This window comes from Bidens hawaiensis, unplaced genomic scaffold (genome assembly GCF_021521415.1).
Source record: "Bidens hawaiensis isolate Kalapana, Puna unplaced genomic scaffold, B.hawaiensis_p1.1 tig00050697_1, whole genome shotgun sequence".
NCBI classification, from domain to species: Eukaryota; Viridiplantae; Streptophyta; class Magnoliopsida; order Asterales; family Asteraceae; genus Bidens; species Bidens hawaiensis.
This window is the reverse complement of record NW_027499089.1, coordinates 23,418-33,561: the sequence shown is the minus strand read 5'-3', so window position 1 is coordinate 33,561 and position 10,144 is coordinate 23,418. Positions and strand designations below refer to the sequence as shown.

The 10,144-nt window shown below is 37.9% G+C and overlaps 1 pseudogene across 1 annotated transcript; it reads right to left on the bottom strand.

Moving 5' to 3' along the window:
* Positions 1 to 3,906: 3,906 nt before the first annotated feature.
* On the bottom strand, positions 3,907 to 4,990 carry LOC143598676 (transcription factor MYB8 pseudogene; annotated as a pseudogene). The gene is made up of 2 exons (XR_013147157.1): positions 4,823 to 4,990; positions 3,907 to 4,544 (listed from the first exon to the last, which is right to left on the bottom strand). The product of XR_013147157.1 is annotated as a transcription factor MYB8 pseudogene (transcript).
* Positions 4,991 to 10,144: the final 5,154 nt, after the last annotated feature.

Sequence of the window (10,144 nt, the reverse complement as noted above, 5' to 3'; positions counted from 1 at the left end):
GTTGGTCTTCCCCTATGCCATGCATGTCTAAAGGGCAAGCTCTTCGTCCCATACCGACTCACTAGCCGAAGCAATGCGTTTTTTAGAATGATTAACTCTAATAAATGGGGCATCCGGTAGTTCAGCCAAAATGCGAGTTAGCCGTGTAGGTCAATTATGTCGTCAGATATGTGACGCCGACGTTCGCCAAGATAGCAGACTTCAAAACAGGTTACGGCTCTACTGTACCGTAAAACTTTTAACATGAACACGGTGGACTTCACTGACACTGTACTAGGGTAACGCTCACGATCCCATACTCGCGTCGTACAAAGAACATTTGATCTTCTCCCACCACCATTGCGTAACTCATTCTCGACATTTTAAGCTCTTTTTGGTTGAGTGTACCCGTTCCAACGCATCCGAGGTTCGACCTGCTCTGATACCATTTGTCACAGAGTTATCCTCCTGGACTCCGTGTGCTGCCCGAAGGCAGGCAATCGGCCTGCTCATGATCAGAGTATGATGGTTTCGTCCTGCCTTGGACCCATCAGGTGAGTGGCAACAACTCGCAACCAACGATGCGTTCGACTAGGCATGTACGCTTTTTCCCCGCTGATCCCGATGAAGTACGATATAAGCAACAAGCCCAAGCGTTTCAACACAATTCAAGCATATTGATTTTCAAATATTTGGTCTGTGACATTAAGGTGAATAAGAACACTAACTTAAAATTATTTTTTACCGCGCCTTCGACATTGAGATCACCTACATAAACTAACACGTAGTTACCTTGTGATGAATAGATAAAAAAAATATATGTTTAAATTTTATATTGTTGGCCGGCTCTGAGATTTGAGAATGATATTATCAATTGGATATTCCTGGTTGATTGACTTATATTTAAAGATTAAGTTGTTAAAAATTTTGAAGTTTTGAAGTTTCGTAGAGGATATGAAGTTTTGCATCGAGAAACTTCAACAATGTAAAATGCGAAAATTAAATTGGATTCCTGCGAACTTCACATGAACTGCGAATGTGAGGGTTCTTCATCAGTATGTGGTTTGCTTGAAGAAAATGGCTCAAATGACTAACAATAAAGAACTAAACCTTCATTTGTTGTGGTTGGTTTATGTACGAGCCACCACCTCAAGGTAGCTCACTCGGGATGGATGAAAATTATGTAATCATTTTTTGTGTGTGGTAGTCTTTAATAGAATCATAACTTTAGATTTCCTATCTATTGTTTGTGATTGTTTGCTTGGCTCGTAACAGTTTGTCTCTGCCATTTCTATATAAAACAAGCTTGGAATCATGATCAAGGGTTCTACAAATTTTAATAAAAAATATACAACATACGAAAAACATTTAATATTCACTTGTTTTCAAAATAAAAAAACATATAACCTACAAAAAAACATGCGGCCTACACATGTAATTTAACATCAACCATTATATATACATCACTCAGAAAATACATATATTCTATACATGTATATATTAATTAAATATCAATAAAAATATACATTAGATACACAAAAACATAAACTTATACTTGTATTTTTCTTATATAAGGCTGAGGGGTGTGGGGGGCGCGAGAGGGGGCGTGAGTGGGGGCGCCAGCCAATAATATTGTGACGTGTGGCAGAGAGAGAAACTTGATAAGATGGGTGTTGGTAGTGGTGATAGCGCCCCGGGCCATGGTGTGGAGGGGCGCGAGAGGGGGCGCGAGCGGTTTATTTTTTTATTTTTTTATAAATGTATTAAAAAAACGTATTATTAAAAAAACTCATAAATTATTTAAAAAAACACACATTAATTAAAAAAACACATTAATATCTAAAAAAAAAAATTAAAGTACTAAAAAAAAACATTATTCTTATTCTTCGGCTTGGTCTTCTTCGATCAACCTCTTCCGGATACGTTCCTTTTGTTTTTCCATCAGCATTTGGTCGACCGGATTTAGGTGGCTGAAGTCTCTTGCAAGGAAGTCCAAATCTCTCATTCTTTTTTTTTCCTTTTTGTCATTAGAGACCACCTCCATGGTTTTGTTGAATTTATTGAGGGATTCAACAAGATCGTTGATGTTTACGGCTTCCCCCTCAGCCGGTTTTTTGCCCCTGGCGTCCCTTCCCAATGGCCGCCTCCTCGGCGGTGAAGACGTTTCCTCCCCCGCAACGTTTAGGTCGAATCCAACCCGGCAATCCGACCCGGCGGAAGTGCTGTACGCTCCAGACGAACTAGTTTTAGTCCGTTTCGGCCCTACTTCCGCATCAACGTCCGGCGCCACCAGCTCAACCCACTTAGAACACCTTCTCAACCTCTCCCACACCTTTACATCGTCCCACGTCTTCACCGTCCCATACCTCCGCAGGCACTCCTGCCTCCACTCTTCGACAGTGAAATTATAAACCGCCAAATCGTCACTGCCACTTGGTCTCATACGACCGGCGTTCCTGTTGAACAGATTAGTAAACAAGCCGACAAATTTTCTGATTTCGGTCCACCGACCCGAAATCATATCGGCGGTCCGCTCTGTACTCCCAACGAGCGAATAGAACGTCTCCCTAACCTTTGTCCAAAAGACCTTGCTCTTTTGGTAGTCCGCTGCAAAATGCATAAATAAATTTGTAAGTCATTTAACTTTTTTATTTAACTTTTTTATTAAAAATCATTTTTAAAAATGTTAAAACAATTACCGCAACGCCGATCCTCAGAAGTGACTATCCAAGCCCGACACAGGGCTTCCTTCTCATCCGATGACCACGGAGTGATTTTCCGTTTCGCCCTTCCGGTCGAAGCCGAACCCGACCCGTCCGTTGCAACTTGTTTTTTCCGGTGGACGCGTCTTCTTTGTCCCGCAGCTTCACCTTCTGGTTCTGGTTCTTGTGTCTCCGGAACTACAAAGTTAGGAGACGGTTGTATGTTGGATGGTTGAAAGCCGGATGGTTGTTGCGACCCCGAATAAAACATCGGTTGGTCCGGTGCCGACCATAAATCGTCGTAACTGTAATCTGATTCTAGGTTTGGGTACCAATTTCCAGCCATGTTTTTAAAAAAAGGTTTGGAAGATGGGGTGATTTCGGGTTTTGGGTGTGGTATGTGATATTGGTTTGGGTTTGATATATGTTTAATACAGAGAAACAAAATCGAGTTGGAAATAGGTTTGATATGGGTGTTGAAATGGGTTTGATATGGGTTTGTTATTATATATAGGAAAAAAAAACATTTTTTTTTTTAAATAAAACACCCCCCAACGGCTATTCACGCTTTCCAAGAAAACTCTTGCGCCATTCTCAGCCGCTAGCACCCTGGCGCCTGCCTCGTTTTCCGCTCTCGCGCCTCTCTCGCGCCCCTATCGCGCCTCGGTGGTGTGGTGCTCGCGCCCCGGGACGCGAGCGTCCGGCCTCTTGCGCCCTTCCTAGCGCTCCACACCCCTCAGCCTAAGAAACATGAATTTCAACTAGCAATTTTATATAAAATTATAACCTATACATATATGTGTCCCACCCAAGCTTGAAAAGCCCGGTATAATGATTATAATGATTACGAATATAATTTTCTCAAAATAGCTAGATAATATCAAACGCCTAGAGAATAGCTATTTTCTTATTTTATTTTTAGTATATACAATGAAAGTATAAATTCTAATTTCCGTTCACCCCAAACCAAACAGTAGTGTGTTCTAATTTTGGTATGCAAATCATCACGTGTAAATAGCTAGGGATCTTGTGGTCATATGTAACATGTACCAAATCTGAACAACTGGTTGTCATTTTATTTCCAATAATTAATACACAAGTGACACTATTATAGTCTCATTAGCTAGACTTTTCATTTTTCAGTATTCAAATTCCACCATACAGAAATTAATTAATAATCAATAATTATTAGTAAAACTATATTACATGATAATTAATTAATTAATTAATTACACTGCTTCTCCAGTTCTCCATCTTCAAGCAAGTTCAGGTACTCAGAATACAACTTCTCTAACATCTGGCTGTCATCATCACTGGACTTGAGTATATCCATGTCATCAAATGGCAAATCTTGACCGTCCATGCTTCCTGTGTATCCAATCTCAAACAATGATGACCAGTCTGGCCAATAGAAGTCAGCCAACATATTATCAGCTTCTGTTTGGTCAATAGTGCAACAAGATGATGCACCACTCATCACTCCATTATCAAAGCTATCATTCTTTCTCAAAGTCAACGATTGTGATGTACAAGTTGAAGGTGGTTGATGAACCATTAGCGTTGACTTTTGATGATCAGTTTTCTTCTTTCTTTTCTTCTTATTAGGGTTTTTAGAACCCTCTGTAGGGTTCTCGTTGCCACTGTCTTTCGCCTTCGGTTTAAGATGCGAGTTCCAGTGGTTTTTAATCTCATTGTCGGTTCGACCTGGCAGTTCGGTGGCTATGAATGACCACCGGTTGCCGTGGAGTGTATGGAGGCGGATGATGATGTCATCCTCTTCCGCGGTGAAGCTTCCTCTCTTAATGCCTGGTCTGAGGTAGTTCATCCATCTTAGCCTGCAACTCTTTCCGCATCTTAGTAATCCTGGATTTGTTAAAACAAAAATAAATATTAATAGGATTCATCTGGATCTAGTGTATATTATTATTAACAAACGGGTTGGCTAAACGCACCCTTATGTAAAAAAAATATAAAGATTGAGATATAATTAGTTGCGGACTAAGGAAAAATGTCGAGAATTTTTACACTATAGTAATATTAAAAAAAAAAAATTCACATGGGACAAATAGCTGACCCTGAAAAATAATAAGAGAGGAGTATGTTTAGCGTAAATATTAATTATTCATAAAAGATAAACGCACCGGCTTTGGAAGGCAAGGAACGCCATTGACCTTCGCCGTGGGTTTGAATGTACCGAGTTAGGAGTTTATCTTCTTCATCGGACCATGCTCCTCTATGTAAGCCTACCTTTGCGCAACAAGGGGCTCTTCCCATATTCTTCTCTCTCACACACACAAGAGACAATGAGAGAGAGATTAGGGTGTGGTGTGTAATGCAAAGGAGACCATAGACAATTGGTGACCTTATAAATGGTTTTTGGAACAATATGTCACGTTTTTTAATTTTTGAAAATGTCAAAGGCTTATCATTTTTTATTTACAGAAACCGACGTTCACTATTGGAAATTTTCAAACTTAGCCCCTGTAGTTTATGTGTTGATATTTTGATATTAGCTTTTTTTCCAATGGTCTAGGATGATAGTTTTGTCAAATTGACCGGTGGTTGACATAGGGACGTCCATGGCCATACTTTTTTTGCTAATTTTAATTTGGCATCTTATATCCTGTCCGGCTTTTTCTACACCTAGCTAAATAGCTAATCACTATTATCTAACCGTTTTGCGGGTTTTATCGTATGTAATACAAATTCTTGTTAATGACTGTAATTGTCAAAATTTACGTGTTAAGATTCTCTTTACATAAAACAAGATCTAAAACATACCTAAAACCGGTTTAAAATCTCAAAATACTCAAATATAACTCTAGCAATTCTGTATTATATATATATATATATATATTTCAATTTTGTAACAACTTTAAATTATATTATTCATTATATTTTTTGAATTGTTTGATATAATTATAATAGGATTCCTGACATGTAAACAGGTTAGGAGCCATTTCGATGGCCATTTCTAAGGGGCTAAGAGCAATCCTAATGGGTTCTTCATACTCATCTTCATTTCTAAATTTAAAAAAAAATATTTAAATAATCACTTCAACCCTTTTCCTAGCTCTAAACTACATCTCCAAATTTAGTGAAATGATATAGGAAGCCTTCAAATTTAAAGTGTTGCCACAATACTCCATTTCCAACTATCATTCTATAAATATATATTAGAAATCAATTTATATTGAAAAACAGGGGAGGATCTATATACAAAATGGATGGTTTCCAGGAACCACCCGAGTTTCGAAATAATAGTGTATTTATATATATAAAATGTTAAAGGAACCACATTATAAATTAGTAAGGAACCACCAAACTTACATTACAAGCATTGGTCTAGTTGTTAATTTGTTGGTTTTGTAACTTGAAGGTCACAGGTTCAACTCCGGGTACCAGCCAAATTTTTGGAACTTTTCTTTGACTAACTCAATTTTGAAAAGGAATCCCTCCAACAAGTTCCGGTTGAAGAAGTAATGCGACGAGATGAAAACTCGTAGGGAAAAACTATAAATATTTTTTTTAATTCGTAAATACTATTGTATTTATATTATGTGTGTTTTTAATTTCTAATGACGATGGCTCTTTTATTATTTTATCGTATTTTTATTATGTAATGAACTTTGCCCGAACCGACCCGGAATTTTTTATACCCCGACTCTATAAAATTGAAGCATATAAAAGTAGTGCACCACCTGAAAAAAATTTCTGGATCTGCTATTGTTGAAAATGATAATAAGACAAAATAGTTAGGAGTTAAGATTATAAATGAAAGAAAGAGATAAAAGAATATAGAGATGTTAATGGATAATGGATTGAGAAAGGTTATTAAAAAATGATGTATAAACTAAAGAATTTATGTTTTTTTGTTAAATTTTAAAGATAAAGATTGAGAACCCGTTAGGAATGCTCTAAGAGGCTACATCTTAATTGTTACATATTAACCATTTAGACTTATGACTATCTTTTAGCCATTAAAAGGGTTCATCCATTAAGAGGCTACCAGACAGCCTCTTACTCGGTTGGGCACCACATAATTGCATAAATGTCCCAAACTCTGCTCCTATTGCACTTGTAGTCAAGGATGAGAACCAATTATGTGACATACACATCGAGAATTCAAATATTATATACGCCATTAGTCTGATCTTTTGTAGAAACTACTCATAATAATGAAGTTGCAAAACAAATTTGTTTATCATAAAGAGATTCGTTGTCCCTAGCCTTGCTTCACCTTAATTTGTTATTTGAATAAGTAAAAGTCGTGTCTTGGTACATGTAACAACATAAAAATTTTGAGTTCAAAGTATCAACTTTCCTAAGTCTAAGGACTAAAGTTGCCAAGTTCCAAAGTTGAGGGTTTAAAATAAAAATTCTGATTTTTCTGACGCATCAGAAGAGACTCCCATCGCGATGGGGAGTCTGACACAGTGTGACACGTGGCACACGGTGGCACCATGTGCCGCCACGTGTCACCACGAGGCAACACTGCCGCCACGTGGAGTGGTGACAGCCACGTGTCGACACGTGGCAGCCCTACCCTCTGCGTCATCAGGTCTATATCGCGGTACGCGATAGGCCTGCCCAGGGACCTATCGCGTAGCGCGATGGGATCCAATTTGAGGTCTATAAATAGCGACCTTGGGCACCTCATTCTGCACACCAAACACAGCTCTCAACTCTCTCTCTAGCCTCTCACCAGAATTCCAAGTTTGTATAATCGATTTGCCTCGATAAGCGTGCCCCGATCTTTTGTTTGTATACATCGTTTCCTCGAAATTTGTGCCACCCTCCACCCTCATTCATCAAGAAGGCGTTGTTATGGCAAAGAGTCCCGAAAGACGTGCCGACGAGTGTTGAAGTTGGCGTATCAAAGTTGATCGAGAAAAGTAAAGCGGCGTCGGAGTGCTGCTCAATTCTCTAGAGTTTCTATACGCCACTAAGGTTAGGCGTAATAACGAATTCAATATAATTCGAATATTATATTAAAGGCTTAAGCCTTAAGTCGAGGATATACTCGATACCTCGATAAAAGAAAAGAAAAGAAAAGAAAAGAAAACATAACAAAGAAACACATGAAAGTGTGATTATGAATATTGTTGAATACGTATATATGTGTGTAAGTATATATGTAAATATTCTTTGTTATGAAATATTACTTAATGAATAAAGAGTATTCTTAAGTAATAAAAGAAAAAGATTACGTTTCTTGGAGAAGAATAAACGTCGGGTTTTTAATATAAACTAAAGGTTTATAATTTACTTTTAAACTAAAGGTTTTCAAGTAAATAAGAATTGAACTAAAGGTTCAATCGAGGATTGAGATATAAGACTAAAGGTCTTAGCCGGATCGTGTATCCGACTAACAAATATTTATACTCATACTATAGGTGCGAGATAAAGAAAGGGAAAGACCCTTAGACGGTGAGTGAAGCCGATCCTAAAGAGACAAGGTGAATAAGCCCCCAAACTTTTACTTATTTAAAAATGAGTCAAACATGTTATCTGAAATTGTTTACAAGGAAGTATGTGTTCCTAAAACCGTTATGAATAAGGGTATAAACCTAGCCCTCAGGCTGTGGTATACGTATGTCTGGATCCTTACATAGGTGTTACTATGCGATGAATGGGCATGATCGCACCACCCTTGGTCGTAGGACGCTCTCCTGCAGGGAGTACGACCTTATGTGTATATTTACGGGTACTTAACTAAGTCGAACGCTGCGGTGTTTGCTGAGGTGACCTACGAAGAGGCTCATATTTATAATGTGTTATTTGACTTTGTTATTCCTAAGCCACGTTGGGCCGAGGCAGGCGTAGTCTCGAGGGGTAATAAAGTAAAAGAAATATTTTTGCGTCAGCGTGTTCACCAGCATTCGTTGCTGACATATTTTATTACATTTTGCAGGTGAACAAAGTTAGAGCTTGGAAATGACGAAGTACTAATATCCGATGGCTCAGATTCTTTTTGTATAATTGTAACATGGTGGTTTGTAAACACAAAACAAATAATCTTTTGTTAACAACTTTAAGCGGATATTTATAATTCCCATCTTTTGAATGTATATATAAATTACACTTTCGATCCTTAAAGTTTTATAAGTCTTCCGCAAATTTACGCAACTCTGAATTATTTACAAACACGATACCAAATTGTGGGTCGCACTCCTAGGCCCTAGATGGGGGTGTGACAGTACAAGTGGGTGTTTGGTCAAAAATCAATGAAGGATAAAATAACCAAATTAGTTAGGTGAGGTTTAGTGCTAGCTTGATTGTAACAATTGTATTTCGGTTGAAAACACAAACACAAGGATTTATACGAGGAAAAACCCTTGATCTTTAAAGGATCTCCGGCATAAAAACCTCAGGTGATGACAATTGTCTATCACCAATTTATTAAACAAAGAATCGGATTACAAAGGTGGAGATTACGATCAGTGTTACAAGAATGCTAAGTGTGTGTGTTCTACTAGCTTGCTCAGTGAACGAGTATGAACGTGTAGTGTGTCCTATAACTGATCAATAATCTCGTTTATAAAGAAAATAAAAGCTAACTAAATCTCCTACAAATGCGCCACTCTTCCACTAACCACTTCAACGTCCTTTGACCACGTGCTAGGTGTCTTCAGTAGCGAAATATGAGGTGGACTTAGTCATAGAGTCGTTGTACCTATCAAACACAACACCACTCAAATACAATCATTAGTAAACAGATAATACCGAGGATCCTTGATCTTTCACAACCAGGAACATATCACAAGGATAATTAATCCATAAGTTACTCAAGGATAGAGGATCCTCAGCATAAATTCTATGCCCTAACAGTGGGGTTCACATTTCTCTCCTGCATGTCCATGGTGTTTTGATAGGTTTGCAACATTACTTAAGAATATAGGAGTGAGATTTTCTATCAAGTGACCCATCTTTGTCAAGGTCTTCTAATAGTCGACTTAGTGGTATTTTTTATTTTATATCATGTGATATGTATTTATCAAATATGTCTGGAAGACGAAAGGAAGTTGATTATGGAACGTCTTAAATGAATTAGGCGTTGGTTCAATGCCCGAGTGGTTACTGAAGCCAAATTGTAAATTCGTTAACAATTTGCCTTCGCTAGTTCAAATCTCTACCAATTAGGGCTCTCCCTTCACCACCCCCTTGTGGATGGTCTATAGGGTTCACGATACAATACACCCCCCCCCCCCCCTTCCGAACACAACTTACAACTTTCAGTAATGCGTTCTCCAAAACAACTCTTCTTAAAATCCCATTCAAAAGGTTTAAATGATGCTGAGTTGAAATCTAGTTACAGGAAAACCATAAAGAGAGAGCTATTGAGAAAAGAAAATTTAAAATTAATATCATAATCAATCTCATACCTGAATGCTCTATCGGTTATCATAACAAGTGTTTAGGACAAATTCAATAAGTAAATTACATTTTTTTTATATATGTAC